This window comes from Rhincodon typus, chromosome 18 (genome assembly GCF_021869965.1).
Source record: "Rhincodon typus isolate 14 chromosome 18, sRhiTyp1.1, whole genome shotgun sequence".
In the NCBI taxonomy this organism is placed as follows: Eukaryota; Metazoa; Chordata; class Chondrichthyes; order Orectolobiformes; family Rhincodontidae; genus Rhincodon; species Rhincodon typus.
Window position 1 is genome coordinate 58,486,096 of NC_063349.1, and position 27,870 is coordinate 58,513,965.

General features: G+C 40.5%; 1 protein-coding gene across 1 annotated transcript in view; it reads right to left on the bottom strand.

Annotated features, from left to right (window-relative positions):
• LOC125485314 (oxysterol-binding protein-related protein 8-like) overlaps positions 1-27,870 on the bottom strand; it is a 61,652-nt gene that overhangs the window by 31,871 nt on the left and 1,911 nt on the right. Inside the window, exon 2 of the mRNA XM_048607476.1 lies at positions 27,359-27,490. The gene's annotated coding sequence lies outside the window, so the exon portion shown is untranslated. The remainder of the gene's footprint in view (positions 1-27,358; positions 27,491-27,870) is intronic.

Below are 27,870 nucleotides of genomic sequence, written 5' to 3' on the forward strand. Positions count from 1 at the left end.
TTCCTGGCCCCATCCCCGCCTCTTCGACCTGTTTGTTTCCTCTCCACCTATCCTCTCCTCTATCCCTCTTCTATCCGCCTCCCACTCTCTCCCTATTTATTTCAAAACCCCCTTCCCCTCCCCCTTTTCTGATGAAGGGTCTAGGCCCGAAACGTCAGCCTCTCTGCTCCTATGATGCTGCTTGGCCTGCTGTGTTCATCCAGCCCTGCACCTTGTTGTCTCGGATTCTCCAGCATCTGCAGTTCCTACTATCTCAGTTCCAGTTCTATTTGGTGCAACCTGCCTGGCCTGTTCATGTCTCATATCCCCGCACCAGATCCTAAGAATCTAAACCCTCCCTCGTGCATTATCTTTGCACCTATGCTTTAATTTGTTTTGACTTCCTCTTTCGATACCACTTGTGCAAGTTACTGGGAATAATCTGGAATTATTCCTTTTGAGGCCCTGCTTGCTAAATACCTATCTTGTTTACTAAATTCTTACATCAGGATCACATCCCTCTTGCTGTCTGTGCTTTTGTTTTCTATGGCCCCGATTAGCTTTCTGTGATCAAGCAATATCCAAAACAGATTAACCAGTTATACAAATTGCTCTAAAAGGAATCTGGTCAGATGCTAAACAGGTGCAATGATATGATTCAGTTTATCAGTTGGTTATTACTATGCTAGTAATCCAAAACTGTGGACCACAAATCTAGAAAATGGGAGTTAAATCTCATCGTGGCAGTTTGGTGACTTAAATTCAGTTTGAAAAAAACCTGGAAATACTGATAAATTTGGCCTTAAAGCTGTTAGATTGTCATAAAACCCAGGTGATTTGTAACTGCCATTTGGGAAAGGAAACCTGCAGTTTTACATCAATCTGGCCTTTGCTTGACTCAAGATCCATACCATGGTCATAAACTATTTCCTGAGCTCTCATCTTGTTCAGCTGCATCAAGTAGATGCTGCTTGTGGACTTTTTGATCTCCACTTCCAACTGCACTGAAATACTAATTATTTCTTGTTGGCATCTCCTGACTTCCATGACTTTCCTGATCCCCAACTCCAACATACAGCCGCACCTACTGCCTGCTTGGACTTCTCCTGATTCCTAACTGCAAGCAACTGTCTAACAGCTCTTGGGACGTCTCCCCAAGCCCCAACTACATCTTACAAGTGGCCTTCTCAGCAGCACAGCTTAACAGTAGCACTTTATCGCATCCAGCTTGCTTCTATCTGTCTCTCTCTCTCACACACATTGCCTCCAACTGACCATAACTCTTTAACTGCATGTCAGCGACCCTTGAGCTATTTTAAATGACAAATTGAAAACCTTAGGCCCTCCCCTTGTTCTTCAGCAGTATCGAATGTAACTAATACTTTGCAACTGTCAAATGTAACATCCCAAGGAATCCTGTTTGCTTAATGTTACAATTATCACAGATTGTTGGTTTACACAATACTAATATATGTAAATCATTTTCCTCACAATCCACCAAGATCATTGCACTCCTCTAATTTTGGTTTCTGTATATTTTCAATTTTATTCATTCCCCCACTGGTGACTATACCTTCAGCTGCAGAAGCCTCAAACTACAGAAATCCCTCCTTTAACCTCGCTACCTCACTTTTATCCATTATGACACACCTTCAACCTCCTGTTCTGACCAAGTTTTTGGTCATTTGACCTCATATCTTTTTAAGCACCTAGGTATCATAATACATTTTATTCTGCTCCTGTCAAGTCCTTGGGATGTTTTATTACAGTAAGGCTTAATGAATTTAAGTTTTCGTTATGAATATCACTTGCCTTATTCTGAGAATTTATTTTATTCATTTGTGGGATGTGGGTGTTGCTAGCTGGTAAAGCATTGATTATCCATCTAATGGGGCAACCAGAGAAACCTTTTTAATCTGGTGCAGCAAACCACAAAAATTTTCAAGTCAGTGTCATCAAAGTATGGAGTTGGTGGCAATCTATTCAATACGCTCTTATCCATACTTCATTAAAAGTACTGCAAGTGATATTTGAACAAAAAATATTGTCCTGGTCTTGTTGCATTTTAATACAGACTACCTGAGGAGTCGTGAATGGTGCTGAATACCATGCAATCATAAGCGAACATCCCCACTTCTGACTGACCATATGATGGAGATGAAGATGAATATGGTTGGGTCGAGGACACTATCCTGAGGAAATCCTGCACAGATGTCCTGGGACTGAGATAACTGACCTCCAAAACCACAACCATTTTCCTTTGTGCCATATAGGACTCCAACCAGTGGAAAGTCTCTTCCCTATTCCCATTGACTGTAGTTTTGTTCAAGTTCATTGATGCCACACTCGGTCAAATGTGGCCTTGATGTCAAGCGTAGTTATCTCACCTCACCTCTGGAATTCAGTTTTTTAATCTACATTTGAACTGAGGCTGTAAGGAGGTCAGGAACTGAATGTCAGTTATTGCAAATGCTACTTGATAGCACTGTTGATGACACCTTCCGTCACTGTACTAATGATTGAGAGTCAACTGAAGGAGCGATAATCAGCAATGTTGGATTTATCCTGCTTCTTGTGTATGGTGCACAGCTGAACAATTTTCCACATTTGTCTGGTAAATGCCAGGGATGTAGATATTTCTAAGAAAAAGAGCTTCTTTTCCTTTTCCTGCTACCAGTAAGTACTGTGCAATTATACTTTACGTTGACTTAGAAATTAAGAGCTTTTTCATAAAAGTATAGAAGCAAAGCATATAAATGTTCAGTGGAAGTGAAAATTGCAGTACCAAGAACAAAGTTAAAAATTTAAACAGCAGAAATGAAGGAAGTAGACAGATAGCTTGTCCTGAATAAAGAAATTTAGATTTTATTCATTCACATGATTGAATGTTTTATTTTATCTATATTCAAGCACCACGCTTTTACTGTCACTGGATCAAAGAAAGAATGAATTGGACGCATTAAGAATAATAATGAATTTGAAAAAATTACTAAAGGGATTAATTGAACATCAGCTTCTCGACTAAAGCTGTTTACATGCTTGACAACCTAAAAAAATGAAAATAATATTCTGGACACCTGGTAAAATGTGTGTACTCTTTACAAATAAATCTTGGCTTCCTCTTGGTTATAAAAGCATCCTTTATTTTAATTAAGCATCCTAACAGTCATTTATAGAATTAAGTGAAGACATTTTTCCTCACTTTAGTTCCAAATTGCTGAGACCCCTATTTCTTAGAATTTATTTTATTCATTCGTGGGATGTGGGTGTTGCAAACTGGTAAAGCATTTACTACCCATTTAACGGGGCAGTCAAAGAAACCATTTCTGACCTGATGCAGCAAACCACAAAAATTTTCAAGTCAGTATCATCCAAGTATGGAGTCAGAGGCAATGTATTCAATGTGCTCTAAATCCATGATTCATTAAAAAAAAAGTACTGCAAGTGATATTTGAACGTTATGTAATCAAAGGATCATGAATCAGATCGTGTTCCATGTTTTTTAAATTTAGAACGTGTTGAATCTCTCACTTTTTACAAAATGAGCAAGTTAAAAAAACTGTTTCATGCGATGCAAAGTATGTGATATATGTGTATTTTAACACGTTCTAATTCAAAATCTAAAACATAAAATAAAGGTAAATTCACTATAGTCCCAGAGAACCACAGGACTGCTCTCTCATTCGAGAGAGAGAGAGACAGCGAGCAAGAGAGAGTGAGTGAGCGAGCGAGCGAGCAAGCAAGAGCAAGGGAGAGACAGCAACAGCGACGACTGGCGGTGATTTAACCTGAGGATTACCATGCTTCACGCAAGGGGTGAGGTTGCCAAAGACATCCCTGCATGGTAACGTCAGCCAGTGCAGGAATTGAACCCAGCTTTGGGAATCACACTGTATCATAAACCAGCCATCCGGCCAAATGAGCTAATCAATCCCATTTTGAATGAGTGGCATGTGGGTTGATCTGTGTCTATGAAATGGTTTAATGGTTAACTTGTTAGTATTTCTGGAGCCACAGTGATTTCTTTTAAAATAAAGCATGAGAGACTATGTGGAGAATGGGGTTTTGTTTTCATTGGGTGAGTTTTACAACCGGAGTAAATAGCTGTCCATTAGATTTCAGTTAGAATGGTCTGGAATAGCATTTCTTTTTGGTTCAGAGGAAATATCCGTAGCTAGAAGAAAGCACTTGTCATTTCACGTTTGCAGAGTTCTCGGCTGAAGCTGAATATGTAAGACTGGTGCTCCGAAAGAAAGGAGATAGTTTATAACTGTTAACAAATAGTTGTCTCAGTTTAAGGAGTTAGTTTGAAAAATTCAGACAAGAAGGGTTTGCCTGAAACCCTGAAGGGTTATCTGAAGCTGAGAAATTCTCTGCTCAGTTGTATTGCTACGAAGCGGAGGTCCACCCCCTCTGCTAACTGATTTCAAAACATCCAGAGAGGCTCGCCTCATCTCAGCATCTGTTAAAAGAAATGCGAAAAGTGGTACACCCTGCCTCTCAACCCCCAATCTGTTACGAAGAAATGGTTAAATTAAATGAAATCCTTTCACTCACTCTATAATCAACAAATAACAACTTATTTATCCAAATCTAATAGTGAACAAACTAACAGAACTACTAACAAACTGAACAATTCCCTCTTAAATACTAACTATTCCTGAATAAAATAGAACTCTAATGGTATGCTGTTCCAACTGATACAAGTCCCACTTATACAAACCAAATTAATTTAAAAAATGAATTAAAATTTAATCTCTCAAAATTAGAGCCAGGATACGTCATCCAAAATACTCCCCGCCCTCTCCGCCAAATTCTTGTGTCAGGCATATTAGCTAAGAGTACCACTGTACCTTTAGTTTAGATGATGGTTTTCTGAGAGCTTAGAGAATTGTGAAAGCCAGTGATTCATTCTTTTATAGCTGAGAACTGTTCTCTTGGCAGATGACAGTTGACTCTCACACTGATTTTCAAATGTCCTCTTTTTTATACCCTTGATGACCTATTAATTTCTTAAAAATAGGATTGGTCCTAAGTTGTCAAAATCATTAGATTAAATTTAATTAGGTTTCGGTATCTACGGCCTGATTTCAATTCATTGACTAAATTCAAAAACCTATTGTCTTGGTAAAAATGCTGCTTTGCCTGCTAATAGCATAGTCTTTTGATATAGTGTTTCAATTTAAAGAACTCTGTGCACCTGCTACAGCCTATAGACATTTATTTTAACCTCCGAGCCATATAAAAGACATAATCTCTTAAAGGAACTACACACTCTTCCGGCCTGTCATTTTACAAACACCAAGTTCTAACATCCTGCCTTCCAATCCAATTTACTCTACTCAACTTCGCAATAGTGTGGAGACTCCAGGGAGAGACTACTAGATTCTTGCGAATAAGAATCGAGAAAAGGTTAAATTAAGCCCTAGAAATGGGACAGAGAAGGAGTGGACAACAGAGTAGTGACAACAGAGAGGAGTACATCTGTGGTTAACAGAATTGTATTTTATCATTTGTTTTGTTATGACTCACTTGGGAAACTGCACTTATACTCAAGTTTCACAACTCCTGGGATGTCACAAAAATGAAGGATTAAATCAAAGTACTCTAAGTGTCAATCTTTTTGTCTGATGAACTCAGGTTAACAGAAACCATGGATCAGATACTAAACAAGAAACTACTATTTATTACAAATACATCAATTCTAGCTACAGACAAAATAAAACTACTAGCTGAAACTCTAACTGCCTTCTCAAACCCCACATACATATACACAGACAGACACAAACAAATAAAAAGGGTTTCATGGGTGGAGGATAAACACTGGGGGATCACAGTTCAATAGCACTTCTTTGCCCAAGACCTTCTGTTCTCCGATCTCATTATTTTCAGATCTTTTCAATTCAACCTCTGCAGAAGACAGAGTGGTTACCACACTAATTACGAAGTCTTTCAGTTACCAGTTATAGGTAACAGCTTACATTAACGAGTAGGAAAGAATATCATCCTGTCTTCCTGACATTGGTTACCTCACTGCAGAGAAAGAAGTAACCGTGTGTTTCCGGAGTCTTGAGCTTCTTCCAGTGTTGTAAACACACAAGCTGTCCACCTGTCCAGCAACTACTTACTGATGATTTCTGACACTCACAATGAGCCCCAATTGTACAAACCAAGCGCTAAGTGAAGTTCACTCGAAACATGAAGGCAAGGGATAAAAAGATAGGACAGATGAATGTGCAGCTAAGTAGCTGGTGCAAGGGGCAGGGTTTCAGGTTCTTGGATCATTGGGACCTCCTCTGGGGCAGGGGTGACTTGTACAAGAGGGACAGGTTGCACCTAAACTGGAGGGGAACCAATGTTCTTGCAGGGAGGTTCACTAGTGCTACTTGGGAGGGTTTAAACAAGAGTGGAGGGGGCTGGGATCCAGAGCAGCAGGTCAGCAAGTACAGGGATTGAGGGGAAGGTTGATGTTAGGACCAGTAGGTCAGAAAGGAAGGACAGGCAGAGACAGGTAAATGAGCACAATGGTACTAATGGGCTGAAGTGTGTTCATTTCAACACAAGGAATACTTTAGAGAAGGCAAATAAGCTTAGAGCCGAAACAAAAACAGAAGTTGCTGGAAAAGCTCAGCAGGTCTGGCAGCATCTGTGAGGAAAAAATCAGAGTTAACCTTCCTCTGAGAAGGGTCACCAGACCTGAAACGTTAACTCTAATTTTTTCTTCACAGGTGCTACCAGACCTGCTGAGCTTTTCCAGTAACTTCTGTTTTTGTTCCTGATTGACAGCATCCGCAGTTCTTTTGGTTTTTATTTAAGCTTAGAACCTGTCAGTACCTGGGACTATGGTGCTGAGGACATTACAGAGACTTGGTTGAGAGGGGAACAGGACTGGTTGCTCAAGATGCCAGGGTGTTGTTGTTTTAGACGAGACAGCAAAGAAGGTAAAAGAGGTGAAGGAGTTGCATTACTAATCAGGGAGAATGTTACTTCTGCACTCAGACAGGATATGCTGGAGAGCTTATCCACTGAGGCAATATGGTTAGAGCTCACAAATAAGATGGGTGCAATCACTCTGATAGGATTATATATACACCCGTCAACAGCCACTGAGACACTGAGGAACAGAAATGTAGGCAGATTATGAAAAGAAGCAAAAACAACACGGTTGTCTTAGCGGGTGACATTAACTTCCACGATATCGACTGGGACTCCCTTAGACTAGAGGCTTAGGCGGAGCAGACTTTGTTAAGTGCATCAAAGAATGTTTCTTGAAACAGTATATGGATAGACCAACTGGAGAGGGGCCATACTGAACCTGAAACTGGCTAATGAGTCTGACCAGATGACTGATCTTTCAGTGGGAGAGCACTTTGGAAACAGTGATCATAACTCGTTAAGTTTTAACATAGCTACAAATAAGGATAAGTCAGGACCTTGCAGGAAGATACGAAATTGGTGGAGGGCAAATTACTCCAGTATTAGGCAGGAACTAAGGAGTGTTAATTGGGAGGAGCTGTTATCAGGCAAGTGCACATTTGACATATGGGAACTGTTTAAAGACCAGCTGATGAGAGTTCAAGACTGGCATGTTCCAGTGAAGGACAAGGATGGCAAGGTAAGTGACCCTTGGATAAAGAGGAAGGTTGTGAATTTAGGCAAAAGGAAAATAAGAAGCTTACGTAAGATTTAAGAGCTAAAATCAGACAGCGCTGTGAGGAATACAAAGAAAGCAGGGAAGTGCTCAAGCAGGGAATTAAGAGAGCAAGAAGGGGCCAGGAAATGAACTTGGCAAGGAGGGTTAAAGGCATTCTGTACATACATTAAAAACAAGAGGATAACTAGGGAGAAGGTAGGACCACTCAAAGATAAAGGAAGGACCTTGTACTTGGAAGGTAGACTATATAGGTGGATCCTAAAGGAGCACTTTGCATCAGTATTCACCCAGGAGAAGGATATGGAGGATCGTGAGATTAGTGTGGAACATGCTAATCTGCTAGGGCATTTTGAGATCAAGAAAGAAGTGGCATTGGGTCTCTTCAAGAGTATTAAGGTGGATATGTCCCCAGGGCCCAATGGTACCAACCCCAGGTTATTGAGAGGCAAGAGAGGAGATTGCTGGGGCCTTGATTAAGATCCTTATATCCTCACTATACACTGGAGAGGTCCCAAAGGACTGATGACTAGCTAATGTTGTTCCTCTGTTCAAGAAGGGAAATAGGGATAATCCAGGAAACTATAGGCTGGTGAGTCTCACATTGGTGGTTGGGAAGCTACTGGACAGAATTCTTAGGGATAGGATTTATGCACATTTGGAAGAGCATGGCCTAATTAGGGACAGCCAGCATGGCTTTGTGCAGGGCAGGTCATGTCTTACTAACTTGATTGAATTTTTCGAGGAGGTGATAAACATGATCGAAGAGGGTAGAGCATGGATTTTAGCAAGGCTTTCGACAAAATACCTCATGGTAGACTCGTCCAGAAGATTAAGATGCATTGGATCCACGATGACTTGGCTGCGTGGATTCAGAATTGGCTTGCCCATAAAAAGCATAGGGTGGTGGTGAAAGGGTGTTTTTCAGGCTGGAGATCTGAGACTAGTGGTGTTCCACAGGAATCCATACTGGGACCTCTGCTGCTTGTGATATATACAGATGACTTGGATGAAAATGTAGATGGGTGGGTTAGTAAGTTTGCAGATGATACAACAATCGGTGGAGTTGTGGATTGTGTAGAAGGCTGTCAAAGGATACAGAGGGATATATATCAGTTGCAGGTATGGGCGGTGAAATGGCAGATGGACTTTTAACCTGGGTGAGTGTGAAATGCTGTACTTTGAGAAATCAAATGTTAAGGAAAAGTATACAGTTAATGGCAGGACTCTGAACAGCATTGATGTACAAAATGATCTTGGGGTTCAAGTCCATAGCTCCCTGAAAGTGGCAACGCATGTAGATAGGGTGGTAAAGGCGACAGATGGTATTCTTACCTTTATTGGCTGGGGAATTGAGTACAAGAGTCGGGATGTCATGTTGCAGCTTTGTAGGACTTTGGTTAGGCCACACTTAAGAATTTTGCATTCAATTCTGGTTGCCACATTACAGGAAAGATGTGGCGGCTATGGAGAGGGTGCAGAAGCGGTTTACCAGGATACACGAGAGATAGTAGGAACTGCAGATGCTGGAGAATCTGAGATAACAAGGTGTAGAGCTGGATGAACACAGCAGGCCAAGCAGCATCATAGGAGCAGGAAGGCTGATGTTTCGGGCCTAGACCCTTCTGATGAAGGGTTGATGGTCAGAATCTTTTTCCCAGAGTTTAAATGTCGAATACTAGAAGTCATGCATTAAAGGTGAGAGGGGGAAAGTTCAAAGGAAATGTGAGGGGCAAGATTTTTACACAGAGTGTGTTTGGAGTCTGGAACACGTTGCCAGTGGTGGTGGTGGGGGCAGATACAAATAGGTGTTTAAGAGACTTTTAGATAAGCAGACAATAATGCAAGCAATGGAGGGATATAGACCAAGGGTAGGCAGAATGGATTAGTTTAATTAGGCATCATGTTCAGCAGAATATCGTGGGCTGTAGGGCCCGTTTCTGTGCTGTACTCTTATGTTCTATGAACACTCCGACACACCCACACACCGATTGCTATGTAGTGGTCTCTTAGATCATTTCCTCCTCGCTTGGACAAAGCAACTGTATGAACACAAGTCTCAATGAATTTCAGTAACTTATTTATAAAAGTACAGCAACTCCTTCCATCATCCTTGTTTTAAAACAGTACATTTCCCATTTTGATCCACAAGCCAAAAGAAAGAAAATTAAAGTTATGGTCTTTACAGTTTTGAGATATTTAAACTTCTAATCAAAGTCAGTAGTTTTTGTTCATTCTATTTAATCTTCCTTGTATTTGTGCAATATATTTTTGTTTGATTGTTAAAACCAAATCTGCAATATTGCATGCTTGCGTTTCAGTGAAGGCCACCATGCTAAAACCATAGAAAAGCTACCATATCAGACTGCAGTCTGGGATCAGACTTGTCTGGTAAGAACATAGCTAGGATCAGAACATACAGCACTGACTTAAATTTTTAAAATTCGATGACATCTTGAATGAGCAACCAGTTAATAATTCTGTACAAAATTAAGTTGGAGAACGAACATTGCGAGGGACCCTTTTATTGCTGCCAATTATATGTTTTTATCTAATCTGAGATGAATATTTGTGCTGGACCAGAGATACAATAACATATTCAACATGTTGAAATATATCCGAACTAAAGCCACTGCTTAACTGGTTAGTCATTTTATGTAGACAGATACAAATTTCTCCATGTTAATTTGTGACTCAACTGGCACATCAAAGTCACTTTGCTGAAAGTCACCAGCAGTTTAAAGACAAAATGAGCAGTTGTTCAGTGGCTCTCAGCATTGGTAAATTCCGTTGGAAACTATGGCAACTCCCACTGTCATGTCTAACTCTGAATGTTCTGGACACAGGAGCATAAAAATAAACTCTGTTACTATGCAGTGAAACTACGATAAAAGAATTTATGTTATCTGAAAACATACTAAAAATAACTCGAAAATAACAAACTTTTCAGCAATAAAGTGAAGTCCCAGTGATCAGTATTAATACACAATCAACAAATGTTAACAATAAACTGGACTGTTGGCATCACTGTTGCAGCAATTAGTTATGCGCCAAATCATTTTCCTAAGCTAACTGAGATCGGCTGCTAGATTTCAGAATTTTCTTGGTTTTGTCAGCTTTATAGGATATTATTTATTTTACTGCAGATCAATAAAATGGGATTTTTAGAACTATGACACCATTTCCTTTTCAATGAATTCTCAGTATCTTCTGAATATTTGAATAGAGGGGTTGTAAAACGTCCATATGAATAGACTCCTCCCTGAACTGCAATACAAAGCTCAAAAATTAAAGCATTGGTACAGAATGCTGTTCAGAGGAGGGGAAAGAAAGGCAGCAATGCAAATGTCACACTTACTCCACATGACTAATGTGTACTCGTGTTGACTTAAAATTTATTCCACTTATGATCTCCAAATAATCACGGAATGAGTTAATTAATCTCCCTTGTTTGTGGAATAAGTGCAGCATGCACATCTTTCTATAGATACTAGATAATAACACCTTCGATGAAAGCATGTTTGCACTTAACATTTTCATCTCCAGCACAATCGAGTATGGGATGTGCACATTTAAGGAAAAACATTAGAGCAACATTTACACAAATATATTGCAGAAAGTTAATTGTAATCAACTTTGATGACAGATTCATAAGTATCAGGAAAACATAATCAATTACTTTTACCTGAATATTTGTGATTCAGAGACCAATCAGTTATGAATGAATTTCACTCTGCTCATCACCTCAGACTGAAAACTGGTGAGATCATAAAAATCATTCACAAAAATGGCTGGTGCCCTTTTTAGATTGATCCTTCTGACAATTCCATTTATTCACAAAGGGGTTTGCAGATCAACAGCTTCTATTAGTGCAAAGAAATTAATAATTCTAATTTCAGCTGCTGTTAGCCTAAACGAGTCTTCTTCACGTTGTAAGAACAGTACTTTGGATTGTGGAGTAAAATAGGAAAAGAATTATTATAAAACATGGGCTGTTGGAGGATTGTTATATTTTTTAAAAGCAAGTGACTAGATACTCACTGGAAGTGCTGTTTACACACTTGCTTGTTCAAGCAGTGGTGGAATTCTAGTTACAGATGAGCTGGAGTCAGAGGTCAGTGTACAAATGGAGCTATGGACAGCAACAAGTAGCTGATTGGTCTGTGGGCTAGTGACCAGCTACCAATGTCAAATGCCTCATGCTTGCCAAAACCAATGTGATTGGTTCCAAAGTAGCTGAAAAGCTTGGGAGTCCCAAGCAAACACAGAGAATGCTAAAAAAATTCAGCATAGTCATAGAGGTAGGCACAGAGAAAGGCCTTTTGGCCCCTTCAGCATGTCTAGGAGCATCTTAGAGAGAGAACCAGAGTTAAATGTTTTGAGTTCAGTATCACTGTTCTTGAGAACTCTTTTTCATTGAGGTGGGGCATAAAGAGATAAAGCAAAGTCCTTTGCCAAGTGCAGATCATTTATCATCAGAAATAAGATGATCAGAGAGTATGCTTTCATTTGGTGTGGTGGGGGTGGATTTTTGGGCAGAAGCCATCGAATCTCTGGCAAGAAAGGAGTTGTTTTTGTTCTGCAGTATTAAAAAAAATCCTTAAGCATGGAGAAAGTCAGTTTATTTTTCCCTCAGCGGTTGCTGCAAGCCGAGACTCTTAGCCGGTAAGTAAGAAACTTTATATGTGTGAACCAGCCACCCTGTACCTGCTGAAACCAAGTGGGAGTATCACGAGAAGATAATCAAGGACCATCTCAGTAAACCCTGTGAACAGGGACCTATGAGCAGCCTTTTCAGTCTTTTCCTCTACCCATAACACCATGTTTTTTATTTGGTCTACGACTGTTTATATGTTTAAGGGTCAAGTTTTTCAAGTGGTACAGTTTTAGAGGTAGAATTATATGCCAGGAGTTCAAAATTGTTTACCTTTGGCTAGAGTCAACTTATTTGCAATAAATAGTAATTCTTATTAAGTATAGAAACTTGGTCCACGCTTCCTGTCAACCTGGCCGTAAAATAAAGCTAATTTGGCGACTTCCGTGCACTTTTTAAAAACATTTAACTTTTGCTGGAGTTTGTATTTAACTCCAAGAATAGCAAGGCTTAGTTTCCAGTATGCTACCACAATCAGGTATAACATAAATTCCTCAATTTCCTCCTGATTCTACTTTTCCTTCATGACCAAGATGTATTTCAGATGATCCTGGAAATGCCACAACAAATTAAGTTAGCCCAACATTCAGTGAGGTGGTGACATAGTAGTAGTGCCACTGGACGAGCAATCCAGAGCCCGAGGCGGCTTTTTTGGGACATGGCTTTGAATCCCAAGGGAGATGGTTACATTTGATTTCAATAAATGAAAAAGCTAGTCTAATGGCAACTGTGTAACAACTGTTGCTTTTTGTAAAAACCTATCTGGTTCACTAATACTCTGCAGGGAAGGAAATCTGGTATCCTTACTTGCTTTGGCCTACACACGTGTCTAGACCCACAGCAATTTGGCTGACACTTAACATTTATGTAGAGGCAAAATATGCTCCCTAAGCCCATGATGCTCATATCCCATGAACAAAGTGAAAAAAGGCATCATTGCCCACAGAAGACGTACTATAAAGCTAAACACCTAGCCCATTTAATTTGATTCCTTACAGCATCAACAACCCTCACTTGTATTCAAATAAATTTTTCCTGTTGCTGTGTGGAAAATAAAGAGAGAGGGAGGGAAGGAGTTCTGCAGTCAGAAGCAACAAAGAGTTGGAGGACACAAAAATGTTCGTAATGCTTATAGTATAGTAGACACAAGAGATGAGAACTTTGGAAGTTATTGGAAGAATAAACAGGAAAACAACAAAGACAAAGGATTGAAAGCAAAAAATAGGAGGCAAAGAATATTTTTATTTCAACAGTTTCTTAGAAACATTCGAACATCCTACTTCAAACACAATAACTTACATCTGAAGCTCAGTCCAAGTCATATGAACAAAAATGACAAAGAAAGAATTGTGTGCAGGGGGCAGAGGAAACTGGACACATTGTAAAGTAATAGCTAACAGGAAAAATGCATCAGTGCTTCAGAAAATAAAACACATTAGTTGAGGATGAAAATATTACAAGACATGTTTGGGTTTTTGAGTAATGTTATAGAAAACTGAAAAAAAGATCTGACAACAAAAAAAAAAGTGTAATGGCAGGTTTATTACTCTAAACCTACATCCTACCTGAAGCATTTTCAATCTCTTCTTGCACTACCTGTATATAAACTGCCTGAAAAGAGATGAGAAGCAAAAAGCTAGAGCTGAACGCGAACTCATTCCTGAAACTCAAGAGCAGAACATGACAAACAACTGAAATATTAAGCTATCAACCATTGGGTTTTGAATGGAATTAATTACATGCAACAGTTATTTGAAAGCAAGGCACCACATGAAATGTAACCAAAGTAAACATGCTGGTTTCCTTGGTTATCAAATGACACAGTCTGTCTCATTTATATTTAAAACACTGTTGGATTTGTGTTGCCATGACTCTTATTTAATTGATTTAACGTCAAGGCACGACAATGACGCACTGATGTGCAAAGCAATACCAGTCTTTGGAACTATGATAAGCAGTGAAGTGATGAAGAAAACAACCTGGCTTTTGAACCAAACAGAACACTCTGCAAGATGGCCACTTCCACTTGTGTGAGGTTTTAAATTAAACTGTACACATTCACCCAAAATATTTGTAATGTGGCTATATCAGGCAAAGTTAGAACTATCTGCAGGTAAGCAAGTATACAATAAACTCATAATTCTTCAACATACTTCCTTGTATTCAAATGCACTCCCTTAAACAAACAATCCATCTTGAAAAGATTAGAAAAGGTTGGAAAATCACAGGTGGTCAGTTTCTGCCTGTAAGAAACCAAGAATCAGCTGCGCTGAAGACATTTCCTCAGGACATGAGAATAACTAGAGACAAACAGTGCTCAACAAAAAATCCACAGGTAAGAATACAAGAAAATGTTGTGTTTTGTTTATTTGTTCTTGGGATGTGAGCATTACTGGCTAGGTCAACATTTTTACTACCCACCCCTAATCAAGAAGGTGGTGGAGAGCAGCTTGCTTGAGCAACTCCAGGTATGTGGACTATATATTCTCAACAGTGATGCAGTGATGCAAGGAAGGAAACTTAGGAAAATCAAATAGGTATTCATATGGGAGCTTGTGCCAAAACTGTGACAGCTGTTCTATAGTTAAGTCAAGCAACAGCCCAACACTGTCTGTAAAGTATGCCACGATGAGTATGACTAAGTCCCAGACACCACTATCACAACAGATGACAACATGGTGATATATAGTCAGAGGGAACTTACCAAAGTAACCAAGTCCCACCTTCAAACTGAAAACTAGAACTAGCACTATCACTGTGCTAAACAAGACTGATTTCAAACATCTGACAATTCAAAACTGGGCATCCATGGGGCATTGCAGGCCATCAGCAGAATTGTATTCAATCACTATTTACAATCTCATATCTCCCATTTGACCATGACCATCAAGCTTGGGTGTCAACCTTAGTTCAATGAGAAGTGCGGGAAAGCATGGCAGAAGCAGCTCCAGGAATACCAAAAAATAAGTTGTTAAGCTAATGGAGTGCCAACACAGACAGCTTACATGCAACAGACGGAGCTATGCAATCTTATATCTATCAGATCAGATGCAGATCAGATGCAAATTCTGCAGTTCTGCCAAGTCCAAGAATGAATGGAAACAAACAATTAAATTAACAGGGGGAGGGGCCTCCACAAGTAGGAAAGAAGCATTATTGCATAAGACAAGGTGAAGGCATTTGCCTCCATCTTCAGCCAGTAGTGCTAAATGGATGGTCCATCTCTTCCTCCTCCTGAGGTTTTCAGGATCACAAATATCAATCTTCAACAAATTTGATGCTCACTGTAATATGTAAAACAGCTGAAGACAAGTGGATTCTGCAAAGGTTATGGACCCTGACAAGATCCTGGCAATATTAACGCAGTCTTTTACCCATAAATTAATAATACATCGAGCCAAGCGTTTCCAACGCAACTACAACAATGGCAATGACCAGGAAATATGAAAAATTGTCAAGGCATGTCCTGTACCCTAAAGACAGGACAGATCCAACCCAGCCCATTACCATCCTACTATCAACCACAGAGCTATCAAGCAGCATTTGCTTAGCGATAACTGCTGGCGGATACTCAGTTTGGGTTATGCTATGGTCACTGAGCTCCTGACCTCAATGTAGCCTTAGTCCAAAAATGGATGAAAGCAGTGAACACTGGATGTAAGTTGAGCGTGACTGCCCTTATCATCAAGACAGTATTTGATCAGCTATAGCATTAGGAAGTTCTAGCAAAACTGGAGTCAATGGGAATCGGGGGAAAATTCACACCTATAATATAGGAAGATGGTTGCGGTTATTAAATGTCAATCACCTCAGCCTCAGGACATCACAGTAGGAGTTTCTCAGGGTAGGGTCCAAGGCCCAACGATCTTCACCTGCTTCATCAATCACTTGACCTCCATGATAAAGTTAGAAGTGGAGGATTGCTGATGACTACACAATATTCAACACCATTTACCACTCCTCAGGTATCAAAACTGTCCATATCCATGTGCTGCAAGTCGTGGACAACATTCAGCTAAGTATTAAGCAACATTCACACCAACTAACTGCCAGGCAATGACCATTTCTAACAATGAGAATCTAAACATCACACCTTGATATTCAAAAGCACTATAACTGCTGAATCCCTGGAGGCTACTATTGACCAGAAACTGAACTGAACCAACGATATAAATATTGTGGCTACACTATCAGGTCAGAAATTCTAGGAGTTCTAAGGTCAATAATTCACTTCCTCTCTCCAGAACCTGTTCACTATCCCCAAGGCACAAGTCAAGAGTGTGATGGAATACCTGACACTTACCTTGATGGCTGCAGTGTCAAAAATATTCAAGAAGCTTGACATGAAAGACACAGCAGCCCATTTGATTCACATCCCACCCACTTCATCTTATGACTCACTTCACCACCAGAACTTCAGCAGTTCAATAAGGAAGCTTACTACCACCTTCTAAAGGGCGATGAGGATGGGCAATGAAAGCTGGTGCAACCAGGAATGCCCATATCCAATGAATGAATAAAAGTAATAGCTAAAATGGGATAGATTAAAAGGGGAATAGACACTAATTTCAAACCAGTCTGATGAAAGAGAAAATAACAATATTGATTCCAAGAGTGCAAAGCACTGTAGTTATGAGTGCATCAAGCTCAATTTCACATTTTGTTTCATTCACTTCATGATTGTTTATATGTCTTATGCAGGGTGATAAAGTACACTATTGGCTTCTGAAAAATATAGCTAGTGAATGGCCATGGTGTACTGCTCAGTGTTTTTCTTTCATTCATGGGACTTGGATATTGCTGACTGGCCAGCATTTATTGTCCATCCCTAGTTGCTCTTGGGAAGGTGGTGGTGAGCTGCTTTCTTGAACCGCTGTAGCCCATGTGTAATGGGTTGACCCAGAATGCTGTTAGGGAGGAAATTCCAGGATTTTGACCCACCAATTCTGAAGGAATGCCAATATATGTCCAAGTCTGGATAGCGAATGATTTGGAGGAGATCTTGTAGGTGGTGTTGTTCCCATGTATTTGCTGTCCTTGTCTTCCTACATGGAAAGGGTCGTCGGTTTGCAAAGTGTCGCTGAATTTCCGTACAGCATCTTGTAGACAGTACACACTGCTGCTACTGAACATTGGTTGTGGAGGAAGTGGACGCTTGTGGACGTGATGGCAATCAAGCGGGCTGCTTTGTCCGGGTTTTAAGCTTTTTCACTGTTGTTAGAGCTGTACTCATCCAAACAACGGGGAAGTTTTCACCACATCCTGACTTGTAGATGATGGATAAACTTTGGGGAGTCAGGATCTGAGTTACTCGCCACAGTATTCCTACCCTCTGGCATGCTGTTGTGGACAGTGTATTCATGTGCTGAGTCCAGTGGAGTTTCTGGTCAATGGTAACCCCAAGGATGTTAATAGTGGGAGATTTAGTAAAACCAATGAATGTCAAGGGGCAGTGATTAGATTGTCTCTTATTGGTGATGGTTATTGCCTGGCATGTGTGGCACAGATGTTACTTGCCACTTGTCAGTCCAAGCCTGAATATCATCTAGATCTTGTTGCATTTGAACATGGACTGCTTCAGTATCTGTAGGGTCGCAAATGGTGCTGAACATTGCGCAATCACCAGCGACCATCCCCACTTCAGACCTTATGATGGAGGGAAGGTCATTGGTAAAGCAGGTGAAAATGGGAAAAGTCAGCATGGATTTCTAAAGTGAGTGAATTGAGATGCAATGCAGAAAAATGACTAATGATACTTATATCTATTCCCGTATGTAGCCAAAAATCAAGGTTTCTGCTTCATGAATGAAAATGTCACAGGAAGAAGCAAAGAATTGTATATTTCCTTCACCGTCCCCGATTCCTCAGCAGCATGACTCTCCCTTCTCAGAGTCTGATGCTGCATTTTCCGCCTCTCAGCCTCCTTTCCTATTTCAGGCTGTCCTGGCTCTTGTGAATTTTGCAGGGTGAGAACAGTTGACTTATGTGAACCAAACATTCTGTTCTTTGGGAACCCACTATAATTGAGTAGTATTTTCCAAATTTAGCACAGAACTTTAAGGTGATTTTTGAGAAAACAAAGGATTGGTACAGCAGTTACAGTTGCCGCCTGTTAACTTGCTGAACTTTTTAAAATGAAATATAAAAAGCCTTGCATGTAATTATTTTTAAATCATTATCCACACGATTGAAATTTACCAAGTGTGATTTCAGACATTACTTATCTTAAGTCTTTACCATAGCAGAAGAGTTTACACAATACCTTTTACTAAATTGACAACAGCATTGAAAATTGAAAACTGCAGTCGGCAAATTGGTCACGATTTAACAGAAGAATGTTGTTCACATATTCATCTAGAAAATTCAGTGCCGCAGTCAAGACACTATCATTACAGGAATTGAAAAATCATAAATGGTTAAGCTCTGACGGCACGAGACACTAAATGACGTGTGTGTCTGTACACGCGCGAGCGTCTGGACGTGGACGATTGGTTGGGGTGGGCAGGGGGAGGTAGAAGCAGCCAACAAGGTGACACCATAGAGGAAGGCAGGCAGAAAAGGGGCAATTGCAACAGCAAAGCACTGGTGACAGACAGGAAAGATAAGACTGAAGACCTTTTTCCTACAGACGCTGGACACTTTTCATCTCAGAACTTTATCCCTCCTGACAAACATGCGCAGTGAAAACGAAAAGTAGAGGTGGAAAAACAGAAGAATTAACAAGACTTTGTCAGAGATCAGTCATTTCATACAACAATGAACTCACTACTTTTGGTGCCATCTAGCAGGCCAATTGCTTTTTGCAGCAGCAATATAATGCTATCACTATCCACATTAAAAAAAGTATTGATTTTGCACCTATTGCCTCTTTTGCTCTTGTTCCATCCCTCCTCCTCACTTTTGGAGGTGGAGAGACCAAAAAGGGGATTTGATTTACACATGGAGGCAGAGGGCATGGCTGAGGAGTTAAGCAGACACTTTGCACCTGTCCTTACAAAAGAGGCCAGGCCAGGGTGACAGAGGAGGAAACTCGGTCACTCAGTGTGTCCAAGATAAAAAAGAAAAATCATGGACAGACTGTTGGGACTTTAAGGAGACAAGACAATTGGACTGGATGAGACAGGTCCATGAATTTTGAAGGAAATGAGGATAGGAATCGCAGAGATGATGGTTATAACCTTTCAGTCTTCTCTTAACTTAGGAGAGTTACGAGAAGACTGAAGAACTGCTAATCTTATGGCTTTGTTCAAGAATGGTCATAGTCCCAGCGATTATAGACCAGTCATCTTAACTTTCATGTTGGGGAGGCTTCAAGATGCAATTATTTGGGATAACATTAGTAATTATGAGGAAAACGGTGGACTGATTGGGAAGAGTCAGCATGGATTTCTAAAGTGGATGAACAGGTGGCAGACGAGATTCAATGCAGAGAAATGAGAGATGATACACTTTTACAGGAAGAACATAGAAAGACACCACAAAATAGAGGGTACAATTCTAAACGGGGTACAGGAGCACAGAGACCTGTGCGTATATACAGTGTCATAGAGTCATATAGCAGATTTAGTAAACTGGTGGGCATGGGCGAGTTGGGCTGAAGGGTCCATTTCTGTGCTGTATGACACAATGACTCTAAACATGTCTATGCCAGACAACAAACACCAAGACAGACAGCAGAACTGCTGATGCTGGAGAATCTGAGATAACAAGGTGTGGAGCTGGATGAACACAGCAGGCCAGGCAGCAGCAGAGGACCAAACTACACAAAACTCATTTAGTTGCATTTTGATCATATGCCGTGGAATTTTAAGCGTTTATTTAGATGCTTTTTAAATGTTGCCAGCATATCTGCCTCCACCACACACCCTCTCAGGCAGCGCATTCCATATTTATACCACCCTATGGATAAAAAAAATTCCTCTGATTCACTCTAAACCACTTACTCCTCACCTTAAACTCAAACTTAACCTCTGCTCTTACACTTCTTTACTCAGAGAGTAGTAAGGGCGTGGAATGCCCTGCCTGCAAAAGTAGTAGACTCACCAACTTTAAGGGCATATAAATGGTCATTGGATAAACATATGGATGATAATGGAATAGTGTAGGTTAGATGGGCTTCAGATTGGTTTCACAGGTCGGCGCGACATCGAGGGCCGAAGGGCCTGTACTGCGCTGTAATGTTCTATGTTCTATGTTCTATGTGCCATGGGGAAACGATTCTCGTGATTGAGCCTATCTTAGCATCATCATTGGTCCCTTGCAAATGAGAATGAATGTCTTCCACTCTCAGGGTGAGTCCATAGGTGGCTGTACAGACCAATGTGGCTACGGCATGCTCTGTTACACAAGGGGCAGGTGGTGGTCATGGGAAGGGGTGGGTGGGGCATTAGGATGACAGCACACCCCTTTCACTGTTTCCCCTGGGTTCTGCCTTTTCCCAACAGGAAGTTTCAAAGTGCTTGACACCTTCCCGGATGCTGGTCCTCTACTTTGGATGGTCTTGGGCCAGTGATTCCCAGGTGTCGGTGGGAATGTTGCACGTTGCCAATGAGGCTCGAAACTATCACTGAAGCACTTCCTCTGTTGACCTAAGGCTCATTTGCAGTTTAAATGCTGGGAGTAGAGCACCTGCTTGGGGAGTCTGCGTCGGTCATGCAGATGATGTGCCCAGCCCAAGGTAGCCAATCAAGGGTAGTCCATGCCTCGATGCTGTGCATGTTGGCCTGGTTGAGGATGCTAGTGCTAGTATGTCTTTCTTCCCAGTGGATTTGCAGGATCTTGCGCAGGCAATGTTGTTGGTACTGCTCTAGCAGCTTGAGGTGTCTGCTGCAGACAGTCCATGGCTCAGAGCTGTATAGGAGGGTGGAAACCACCACAGCTCTGTAAACCATGAGCTTGGTGTGGGATGTGATGCTGTTGCCCTCAAACACCCTTTACCTCAGACAGCTAGCGATTGCGCTAGCACACTGGAGGCAGCGTTGGATCTCTTCATCAGTAAGTGCTTTGGCTGACAGGACATTTCTGAGGTATTAGAACTGGCCAACATTCTCTAAGGCCTCCCCCGTGGATCTTGATGATCGGGGGTTTGCTCCACAACGCTGGGCCAGGTTGGAGGAGGACCTTCACCTTGCAGATGTTCGGAGTGGGACCAGTGTACTCATATGCCTCCGTAAAGGTGCTGATGATGCTCTGGAGTTCGTCCTCTGAGTTTGCACGTATGCAAGCACTATCTGCATACTGTAGTTCGATGACACTGCTTGGGGTGACTTTCATTTTGGCTTCAAGGCAGTGAAGGTTGAATAATTTCCCGCTAGTTCTGTCAGTTAGCTCTACTCCAGCAGGGAACTTGTTGGCAGTGAGGTGAAGCATTGCAGCGAGGTACATCGAGAACAGTGTTGTGGCAATGACGCAGCCTTGCTTGACACCAGTCTGATTTTGTACATGATTTTCTATATTTTGTAAATCTCACTCAGATCCCGCCTCAGCCTCCTCAGCTCCAAGGAAACTAAATCCAGCTTATCCAGTCTCTCTTCATAACTGAAACTGTCAATACTAGGCAACATCCTAAGTGAATCTCTTCTGCATCTTCTCCAGTACAACCATAGCATTCCAACAGTGTGGCAGCCAGAACTGCACACAGCATTCCATGTGTGGCCCAACTACTGTTCTATAAAGCTGCATCAAGCTTCCTTGGTCATACATTCTACTCCCTGGTGAATGAAGGCAAGCATCCCATATCCCTTCTTCACCACCCTATCTAATGTGCTGAAACCTTCGGCAATATATGGACTTGTACACCAAGGTCCCTTTGTTTCTCACTACTCCCTAGGGACCTTCCATTCACTGTGTAAATCCTTCCCTTATTAGACCTCCGAAAGTGCACCATCTCACATGTGTGTGCATCATGGAAGATGGCAGGATAATTAGAAACTGCAGTTAATAAAGCATCGGAAGGTGATAGCATAACGGTATTATCACTACCGTATGAATCAAGGGACCCAAATAATGTTCTGGGAACACAGGTTTGAATCCTGCCACAGCAGATGGTGGAATCTGAATTCAATCCAAAAAAAAATCAGGAATTAAGAATCTACCAATGCCCACGAAACCACTGTCAATTGTCGGAAAAACCCATTTGGTTCACCAATGTCCTCCAAGGACGGAAATCTGCCATCCTCACCTGGTCTGGACGATATGTGACTCCAAGCCCACAGCAATGTGGTTGACTCTCAATTGCCATCTGAAATGGCCTAGTTGTACCAATTGCTACAAAATCTCAAAGAAATGAAACCGGACGGATCACCTGGCATCGACCTAGGCACCGGAAAAGACAACAGCAAAAACATCCCATCAGACCCTGCAAAGCCCTCCTCACTAACATCTGGGGGTTGCTGCCAAAATTGGGAGAGCTGTCTCACAGACTAGTCAAGCAACAGCCTGACAAAGACATACTCAAAGAATCATACCTTACAGACAATGTCCCAGACACCATCATCACCATCTCTGTCCCTGGATATGTCCTGTCTCACCAGCAGGGCAGACCCAGCAGAGGTGGTGGAACAGTGATAAACAGTCATGAGGGAGTTACTCTGGGAGTCCTCAACATTGATTCCAGATCCCATGAAGTCTCGTGGCTTCAGGTTAAACATGGACAAGGAAACCTCCTGTTGATTACCGCACACCATCCTCCCTCAGCTGATGAATCAGTATTCCTCCATGTCAAACAACACTTGGAGGAAGCACCGAGGATGGCCATGGCACAAAATGTACTCTGGGTGGGGGCTTTCAATATCCACCACCAAGAGTGGCTCAGCAGCAGTATTACTGATCGAGCTGGTCGGGTCCTAAAGGACATAGCTGCTAGACTGGGTCTGCGGCAGGTGGTGAGGGAACCAGCAAGAGGGAAAAACATACTTGACCTCATCGTTACTAATCCGCCAGCTGCAGACCCATCTGTCCATGACAGTATCGGTAAGAGTGATTACCACACAGTCCTTGTGGAGACAAAGTCCCGCCTTCACATTGAGGATAATCTCCATCGTGTTGTGGCACTAACACCGTGCTAAATGGGACAGACTTTGAACAGATCTAGCAACTCAAGACTGGGCACCCATGAGGCACTGTGGGCCATCAACAGCTGCAGAACTGTACTCCAGCACAATCTGTAACCTCATGACCTGGCATATCCCCCACTCAACCATGACCATCAGGCCAGAGTATCAACCCTGGTACAATGGACACTGCAGGAGGGCATGCCAGGAACAGCACCAGGCATACAAGAAAATGAGGTGTCAACCTGGTGAAGCCACCAAACAGGACTACTTGCACGTCAAACCGCTGAAGCAGCAAATGATAGACAGAGCTAAGTGATCCCACAACCAACGGATCAGATGGAGGCTCTGCATTTAGATCTCCAGATGCTGTCTGGCTTGTTGTGTTCTTCCAGCTACCTGTTTGTCTAACTTGGAGCCAGCATCTGCAGTTTATTGTCTCTCACATTTTGCAAATTGTATTCTATTTACCAGATAATTTGTCCACTCGCTCATCTATCGATATTTCTTTGTAGTATCCTTTGGTCCTCTTCACAACAGTTTCCCATCTCTCTTTGCTTCATCAGCAAATTTGACAATCAAATCTTTTGTCCCTTCACCCAAGCTATTTATCCAAAACTGCCAAAATTTGAAGACTCAGCTTGGTTCCATTACACTTGGTCTTTTCACTTAAGTCTTTGACTTAAATAGGTCAAACCTTCTGGCATCCCACTCGCTTCAAGTTTTCAATCTGAAAATGATTACTTCACTCCTATTCTGTTTTCTTTCCATTAACTAATACTCAATTCTGAAAGCCCTAATTTTGTGTGACACTTTCTCAAGTAACTCTGCTTAATTAGATCATGAATTTATAAATACTGTACTCTCACTATTCAGGAGAGGCGATGGCCTCATGGTATTATCGCTGGACTGTTAATCCAGAGACCCACATAATGTTCTGGGGGCCCAGTTCGAATCCCACCACAGCAGATGGTGGAATTTGAATTCAATAAATATCTGGAATTAAGAGTGTAATGAACACTATAAATCCATTGCTGATTGTCAGGAAAAACCCATCTGGTTCACTAATACCCATTAAGAAAGGAAACTGCCACCCTTACCTGGTCTGGCCTACATGTGACTGCAGACCCACAGAAATAACTCTTCACTGTTCACGCGCTCATGCCCATGAATGCATCAAAGGATTCATTTATAATAGACACTAATATTAATTCCAATAACAGATGTTAAGAAACTGTTGTACAGTTATCTTTTTTTTGTCTTCCTCACTTTGGAGTAAGGGTGTTACACTGGCAGATTTCAATAATCTGGGACATGTCCAGAATCTAAGGAGTCTTCAAAGATTACAAGCTGTGCATCCACATTCTCTGCAGCTACTTCCTTTATTAACCTAGAACACATCCCATTAAGTCCAGGAGATTTGTCAGCCTTTCGCCCCATTAGTTTCCCTCATAGTTCTTGCGCTTATTTTCTACTCTACTTTAGTCTCTTAATTATCAAATATTTTTGAAATGACTTAGCATCTTCTACCATGAAGAATGATGCAAAATATTTATTCATCCTCTTCCATTTCCTGGTTCTTCACTATTATTTTCGTAACCTTATTCTCAAAGGGGCCAATGTTCATTTTGATCTCTCTCTTTCTTTTCACATATTTGAAGAATCTCTTGGTATTGCTTGCAAGCCTATCCCCAAAGTTGATTTTCTACCTCTTAATTGGGTCATCTTTTGTTCATTTTAAAACTTTCCCAATTGTCTGGCTCATCAGGAATCTTTGTTACACATATTTTTTCATTCAATTTGGTGCTGTGTTTAATTTCCCTGTTAAATTGTGGTTGGCTTATCCACTTCCTAGCAGCCTTCTTCCTCACTGGAATATATCTTTGCTGTGAGTCATGAATTATATTCTTAAACATCTGTTCTGCAACTGTCTTTTCTGCTAAACCCCTTTCCCAGTCCTGTCAAGGCAACTCTACTCAAGGCCGATTCCTTTAAATTACCCTTATTTAAGGTTAGCACAGTTGCTTCTGATCCAAGTTTCTTGATATGCCTTACTGATCTCTATTCACTCTGTGTGTGTCAAGCTTACTGCTCTTTGACAGAGTTGTGGCCTTTTTAAAAATCTAATCCCATCTTTAGTTTCACTAGTTTCCAGTGGAATTTTTACTGTTCAATGCAATACATGTCAGTTGAAAGTTCTTAATTAGCTCTTCATATGTTTGCCATTGCTTATCAAATTACTTATTTAATTAAGCTAAACTGTACTTCATACGTATGCAATTAGCTTTGTTTCCATCCAAGATCATGGGACTCTTATGGTGCAGTGGTAATGTCCCTACATCTGGCCAGAAGGCCCAGACTCAAGTCCTACCTGTTCCAGAGTTGTGTCATAACATCTGAACAGGCTGATTCAGAAATATCTGCAAACTTAGCCACAACACTTTCAAATTCCAATTCTATCTTATTTTGAGTATATTTCCACAAAATATCTTTTATGAAAGGATTACTAATTACTCTGTTTACGACAGGTACACTTCCTAAGAGTCATATTGGACTTGAAATATTAATTCAGTTTCTCACTCCACATTTGCTGTTAGAGTCAAGTTGCTCCAGCACGTTCTTTTGTTATTTCAGGCCTCCAGCATCCATAGTACTTTGCTTTTATATAGAACTACTCATCATCTTTAAGTCACTGCAACAAATGCCAGTGCATCTGTAGCACCTCCAGATTACAAAAACAAAATCATGCCCAATGTAAAATCTGGAAGACTAGTGATTGAAACAAAAATATTAGAGTTAAAAAAATGTTTTGAATGATAAAAATCAAAAGTTTCATTTGATCTTGCGACTGAAGCGTCTCATTTTTGATTATTTCTGAATTTGGCAACAGGAACTTAATGAATATACTAGTGTACAATTGTAACATACTACGTATCGAATTTCGAACATACAGATCAGACCACGGCAAACAGTCACGAGTTACACTTTTCTAGTTCAATTCAACAATTCAAATCATACTATGTCAACGATCTATGAAAATATCATGTAAAAAGCATGGTCTTGAAAAGATTTCTACCAATGTTCAACATCTCTAATAAAAACAACAATTGCTCCAGTTTCTATATTGACTTATCTACCTGCATAATTCTATAAACAGTTACTACAAAGTTAAGCTATTTCCCTGCAGAATTATTATACTTTATTTGAACAAGAACACTCAATTTTAAAAACTAAATCTCTTAACTTCTAGTTTTTAAAAGAAAAAAAATTCAGTTTTTCTAGTCCACAACTTCTAGCCTATCCTTAGTAAATCAATGAACATTTACAACCTGCAGCAATTTTGTCTCTACTTCCATCATTATTCCATTGCTCCTAGACAGCACATTATCTGTAAAATTGTTAATTATTTTTAAAGTAAACCTCAAATTTCCAAATTTAGCAATTCTATGTGTAATCAAGTCTTACTTTTTTAACTTATGACACACAACACTCTCTTCATTAACAAAAATGGCTCCTGAATTCTAGGTAGCAAAACACACAAACACATCTTGAAAAAAATTTGCATTTACCTGGAACCTTTTCCTACCCCAAACCTCAAACTGCTTTCCATACAATTAAAATGTTTTTAAGCTGCTGCCGTTGTTGTAATGCTAGAAACACTAGCCAAATTTCCTACAGCGTGTCATGTTTTGCAGTAAGGTTTTGTACTTAAGGAGGATCATTTCAAAACTATTTCTGCAGCAAAATAAGTGACAGCGATGAATGGAACAGACAAGCAGAGAATATAAAGTTGTGTTTTTGTGATACAAAGATTACACCCCTCCTATGGCCAATGACAAATTTTCTGGGAGAACAAAATAATGAACTCAAGAATGACAATCCTTTGAAGCACATTGAATCAGAACAATGTTTGCGGAGATATCCTTCAAGTGTAAATAGCACAATTTGGTAAAGAGCTTACTCGATACTTGTGCAGCAATGCATACACTGTTAAACTGCATAAGTGTAGTCAGCCATTCTTACCATGATTGCTGCCAATTCCAGGACTGAGCGATGAATGGACTAACTCTTTAGTTTGAGGATGTAATGCTTCTCTTCCCTGGCGCAGACTCATTTTTCCTGGTGTCACTGGCTGAGTTTCATCGTTATTTGCTACTGAAGTTGTCATAGACAAAAAAAAGTTTCCAAGTCAGCAACCTTGTTGTTTTCTAAAAACCAAAAATTTCAAGACAAATCTAGAAAGATGCATATCTAATAACAAATAGCTTATCACACTTCGAGACTGGAATATTTTTGTCTGCTGTGAACTACACTAGAATCGACAAATACACTACATAACTAAAGCAATTTATCTCAAAACTAAAAGAATACATTTTATTCCATATTACCATCATGCATGAAGAATTCTAGGTACAATTTAATAAATTATCCTGCGTAAATATGCATATTACATTTTAAGAGTGCAAAGTACTTGGTTAATTTACAGATGAATATACTCATGAGTGTTAACATTATTAAAATAAATCTGATCAATA